Source organism: Nomascus leucogenys, chromosome 10, assembly GCF_006542625.1.
Source record: "Nomascus leucogenys isolate Asia chromosome 10, Asia_NLE_v1, whole genome shotgun sequence".
NCBI classification, from domain to species: domain Eukaryota; kingdom Metazoa; phylum Chordata; class Mammalia; order Primates; family Hylobatidae; genus Nomascus; species Nomascus leucogenys.
The window spans coordinates 63761026-63767279 of NC_044390.1; positions in this window are offsets into that span (position 1 = coordinate 63761026).

The following is a 6254-nucleotide window of genomic DNA, read 5'->3' on the forward strand; positions in this document are numbered from 1 at the left end:
AAAAAAAAAGAAACAAAACCCACACCCCATCAGCAGTCACTAGCCCCTCTCTCTCTGCACTCCCAGTCCGGGACAGCCACTGACTACTTTCTGTTGCTATGGATTTGCCTATTCTGGGCATCTCATTATAAATGCAATCATACATGTGACCTTTTGTGCTGGGCTTCTTTCAGCATGTTTTCCAGATCCATCTACACTGTAGCCCGTGTCAGGATGTCATTCCTTTTTTTTTTTTTTTGAGACAGAGTTTCACTGTGTCGCCCAGGCTGGAGTGCAGTGGCGCAATCTTGGCTCACTGCAAGCTCCGCCTCCCGGGTTCACGCCATTCTCCTGCCTCAGCCTCCCGAGTAGCTGGGACTACAGGCGCCCGCCATCATGCTCGGCTAATTTTTTGTATTTTTAGTAGAGACGGGGTTTCACCGCGTTCGCCGGGATGGTCCCAATCTCCTGACCTCGTGATCCGCCCGCCTCAGACCCCCAAAGTGCTGGGATTACAGGTGTGAGCCACCGCGCCCAGCCTGACGTCATTCCTTTTTAGGGCTGAATAATATTCCATGGCACAGGCTAGACCACATTTTGTCTCCACTCATCAGCTGACGGGCTTTTGGGTTGTTTCCACTTCTGGGCTACGGTGAATGGTGCTGTTAGGGTCATTCATGTACATTTGTTTTGCCTCAGCCTCCCAAGTAGCTGGGATTAAAGGCGTCTGCCACCACGCCTGGCTAATTTTTGTATTTTGGTAGAGATAGGGTTTCGCCATGCTGGCCAGGCTGGTCTCGAACTCATGACCTCGTGATCCGCCCGCCTCGGCCTCCCAAATCATGTACATATTTTTGTGTGGACCCGTTTTCAGTTTTCTTGGGTAATAACTAGGAGGGGAATTGTGAAGCTGATTTTTTCTTTTATATATGTCTCTGTCACCCAGGCTGGAATACAGAGGTGGGATCATAGCTGGACCTCCTAGGCTCACGCCATCTTCTGGCTTCAGTCTCCCATGCAGCTGGGACTACAGGTGGGCACCACCATGCCCAGCTAATTTATTCTTTTTTGTAGAGATGGGGTCTTGCTACAATGGCCAGGCTGGTTGCCAACTCCTGGGTTCAAGCAATCCTCCTGACTTGGCCTCCCAAAGTGCTGGGATTACAGGCATGAACCACCTTGCTTGGGCTGATTTTTTTTTTTTTAGACGGAGTCTCACTCTGTCTCCAGGCTGCAGTGCAGTGGCACGATCTCGGCTCACTGCAACCTCCATCTCCCGGGTTCAAGCGATTCTCCTGCCTCAGCCTCCCGAGTAGCTGGAACTACAGGCGCCCGCCACCACGTCCAGTTAATTTTTGTATTTTTATTAGAGACGGGGTTTCACCATGTTGGCCAGGCTGGTCTCTACCTCTTGACCTTGTGATCTGCTCCCGCCTCGGCCCCCCAAAGCGCTGGGAATACAGGCGTGAGCCACCGCATCTGGCCATGCATTTCTCTTTAAAAAGAGAAATAGAGCCTGTAATCCCAGCACTTTGGGAGACCGAGGCAGGTGGATCATTTGAGGTCAGGAGTTCGAGATCAGCCTGGCCAATGTGGTGAAACACCTTCTCTACTTAAAGAATACAAAAATTAGCCAGGCACAGTGGCTCACACCTGTAATCTCAGCACTTTGGGAGGCCGAGGCAGGTGGATCATTTGAGTTCAGGAGTTCGAGATCAGCCTGGCCAATGTGGTGAAACACCTTCTCTACTTAAAGAATACAAAAATTAGCCAGGCACAGTGGCTCACACCTGTAATCTCAGCACTTTGAGAGGCCAAGGCGGGCGGATCACGAGGTCAAGAGTTTGAGACCAGCCTGGCCAACATAAGTGAAACCCCGTCTCTACTAAAAATACAAAAAACTTTAGCCAGGCATGGTTGTGGGCGCCTGTAGTCTCAGTTCCATGGGAGGCTGAGGCAGGAGAATTGCTTGAACCCAGGAGGCAGAGGTTGCAGTGAGCCGAGATCACGCCACTGCACTCCAGCCTGGGCAACAGGGCAAGACTCCATCTCCAAAACAAAAAAAGAGAAATGGAAATCTAGTTTTTCACATGAAATCTCCCAGCTCCTTTTTTGCATTTGAAAACTTTCATACAGTAAAATCCACTCCTTTTGGTCAACAGTTCTGAATTCTGATAAATCAGTCATGTAACCACCACAATCAAAATCCGGAACTGTTCCTTCACACCCCCCCTAGAATCTCTCTTGCTACTCCCCACTTTGGGGTCAATTCCTTCCCCTACCCTGGCAACCAAAGCTTTGTTCCTGGTTCGTATAGTTTCGCCTTTGCAGTGTCAGAATAAAATAAAATAAAAACAGGAGTTTTTATCTTCTATTGTTTTGATATGGGGTCTCGCTCTGTAGCTCAGACTGGAGTGCAGTGGTGCTATCGCAGCTCACTGCAGCGTCCACTACTGGGTTCAAGCAATTCTCCCACATCAGTCTCCTGAGTAGCTGGGATTACAGGGGTGCTCCACCACACCCAGCTAATTTTTATATTTTTAGTAGAGACGAGGATTCACCATGTTGGCCAGGCTGGTCTTGAACTCCTGACTTGAGGCGATCCACCTGCTTTGGCCTCCCAAAGTGCTGGGATTACAGGTGTGAGCCACCAGGCCCAGCCATCTTCTTGTTTTTAATTTTTTTTTTTTTTTTTTTTTTGAGATGGAGTTTCGCTCTTGCTGCCCAGACTGGAGTGCAGTGATGTGATCTCGGCTCACTGCAACCTCCACCTCCCAGTTTCAAGCAATTCTCCTGCCTCGGCCTCCCAAGTAGCTGGGATTACAGGCTGCGCCACCACACCCGGTTAAGTTTGTTTTTTTTTTTTTTTTTTTTTTTTTTGAGACGGAGTTTTTTGCTCTTGTCACCCAGGCTGGAGTGAAATGGCATGATTTCAGCTCACTGCAACCTCTGCCTCCCGGGTTCAAGCAATTCTCCTGCCTCAGCCTCCCAAGTAGCTGGGACTACAGGCACCCGCCACCACGCCCGGCTAATTTTTATATTTTTAGTAGAGGCAGGGTTTCCCTACATTGGCCAGGCTGGTGTCGAACTCCTGACCTCAGGTGATTCACCTGTCTCAGCCTCTCAAAGTGCTGGGATTACAGGCGTGAGCCACCGCGCCCAGCCAAAGTTTGTATTTTTTTAGTAGAGATGAGGTTTCACCGTGTTGGCCAGGATGGTCTCAAATACCTGACCTCAAGTGATCCACCCACCTTGGCCTCCCAAAATGCTGGGATTACAAGTGTAAGCCACTGCGCCTGGCCCGTTTTTATTATTTTATTTTTATTTTTATTTTGGGACAGAGTCTCACTCTGTCGCCCAGGCTGGAGTGCAGTGGTGCGATCTTGGCTCACTGCAACCTCTGCCTCCAGGTTCAAGCAATTCTCCTGCCTCAGCCTCCTGAGTAGCTGAGACTACAGGCGCATGCCACGCCGCCCGGCTAATTTTTTATATTTTCAGTAGAGACAGGGTTTCACCCTGTTAGCCAGGATGGTCTTAATCTCCTGACCTCATGATACACCTGCCTCAGCCTCCCAAAGTGTTGGGATTATAGGTGTGAGCCACCACGCCCGGCCCGTTTTTAAATCTTTACAACTATAATTTTCTGGAAGCGCTGTCTGTGAGCTTCTTGAAGCTGGAGCCCTCGGCAGGCACGCCTGCCATCAGCACCACCAAGCCCAGGTCTTGCTCTAAACTTTAGACCAGTGTCTAAGGAAACTCTGCTCAAAAAAGACAAGATTTGTCTCACTTCCCGTCTCTTTCTTCTGCTACGGCTGAAGCTGTGGTTCTGCTCTCGCTTCCTCTCCAAGTACTTTAGAATCTTAAATGACAGAACAGGGTGAGGTGACTCAAGCCTGTAATCCCAACACTTTGGGAGTCCGAGGCGGGTGGATCACTTGAGGTCAAGAGTTCAAGACCAGCCTGGACGGCCAGGTGCAGTGGCTTACGCCTGTAATCCCACACTTTGGGAGGCTGAGGCAGGTGGATCACGAGGTCAGGAGATCGAGACCATCCTGGCTAACACGGTGAAACCGTCTCCACTAAAAATACAAAAAAAAATTAGCCGGGTGTGGTGGTGGTCGCCTGTAGTCCCAACTACTCAGGAGGCTGAAGCAGGAGAATGGCGTGAACCCGGGAGATGGAGCTTGCAGTGAGCCGAGATCGCGCCACTGCACTCCGGCCTGGGCAAAACAGCGAGATTCCGTCCCAAAAACAAAAAAAAAAGACCAGCCTGGCCAACATGGTGAAACTCCATCTCTACTAAAAATACAAAAAAAAAGAAAAAACTAGCTGGTTGTGCTGGCAGCACCTGTAGTCCCAGCTACCCAGGAGGCTGAGGCAGGAGCCAAGATCATGCAAGTGCACTCCAGCCTGGGCAGCAGAACAAGGCTCCATCTCAAAAAAAAAAAGACAGAACAGGTTGGAGCCAGGACTTTGACCTCCCCACCCTGCACTGCACAAAGAGTCTGTAAACAGAGTGGTGTTTAGGTTCCTTTGGGAAAACACAAGTGCAAGATTAGAAATCCTTCAGGTTACTGGGAGCACAGGTGATCTGTTCAACATATGAACGGGACTGGGGTTCTTAGAGGGCTGAGGAAGCTGGAAGGACTCGGGTGGTTGAGAGGTCTTGGGAAAGAGGACAAGGATTAGGGATGTTGAAGGAAAGGGCATGCCATGGAACTCTGGGTATGGAGGATTGGGGTTGGAGGTGGAGGCCAGTCGGTCTGTAGGGGAGGGAGGGCATGAAGGATGAGGGAAGTCCAGGACAAAGTCTGGGGGGGTCTCAGAGGCAACTGGCTCCTGGGGGAACCTGGCTTCTGTCACTCCCTCGAGCATGTGTGACTTTGCTTAAGTTATGCCTTCTCGACCGTGCCATTGCACTCCAGCCTGGGGAGTGGAAAAGTATTACTCACTGAACAGGATGGTGCATGCACTGTGATTCACTTTGGTTGAAACCTCACGTGTACTCACATAAAGACCAGGAAGGACAGAACCTGGGTGGCATCGCTCTGCGAGGCAGGAATGCTGTCTTTATTGGTTTTCGTTGTTGTTGTTGTTGTTATTGTTGTTTTCTGAGACGGAGTCTCACTTTGTCACCCAGGCTGGAGTGCAGTGGCACGATCTCAGCTCACTGCAACCTCCGCCTCCTGGGTTCAAGCAATTCTCCCGCCTCAGCCTCCTGAGTAGCTGGGATTACAGGCACCAGCCATCACACCCGGCTCATTTTTGTATTTTTAGTAGAGACGGGGGTTTCACCATGTTGGCCAGGCTGGTCTCGAACTCCTGACCTGATGATCCACCCGCCTTGGCCTCCCAAAGTGCTGAGATTACAGGCGTGAGCCACCGCGCCCAGCCTGTCTTTATTGTTTTAATCTTTGTCCCTGTGCTGTTTTTCACACTGCCCAGCAGCTGCTTTTGTGACTCGATGGTTATTAAACACAAGGCCTTAAGGACAGCCCCTACATTCCCAGTCAAGTCTGATGCCACTGGGTTGGTTCCTGGTCCCCGCTCTGCCCTGGCTCCCTCACTCTTCCCTGCACGCCCTCTGCTCCTTAAATCTGCAAAGTGCATTGCTGCCTCTGGGCGTTTGCACTCACGGTGTCCTCTTCCTTTCCCCCTCAGGCAGCCACAGATGGGGGCGTGGTGCTCCTGACCGCCTTTCCTAGTCCAGGTGCTGCGTGCTTTCTCACAGAACTGCACTTCCTGTATGGGTCTAATCACACTGTAGCCCAGAAGACACGCTCCTGGGCATTTCCTGTTCTTCAAACCTGGCAAAACTCCGGGAACCCTAACAAAGAACTCGAGGAATTTCTATGTAGCTCATTAAAGTGACACACTCACACGGTCTTGGCTTAGACTTGGACTTCCAGCCACTCAACCAATTTTAATGCTGTGCATTTGCATTCTATTTAGGCTTTTTTTTTTTCTTTTTTTTTTCTTCTTTTGAGATGGAGTCTCGCTCTGTTGCCCAGGCTGAAGTGCAATGGTGCGATCTTGGCTCACTGCAACCTCTGCCTCCTGGGTTCAAGCGATTCTCCTGCCTCAGCCTCTCGAGTAGCTGGGATTACAGGTGCGCACCACCATGCCCAGATAATTTTTGTATTTTTAGTAGAGACAGGGTTTCACCATGTTGGCCAGGCTGGTCTCGAACTCCTGACCTCAAGTGATACGCTGGCCTCGGCCTCCCAAAGTGCTGGGATTACAGGCGTGAGCCACTGTGCCTGGCCAGATTTTGT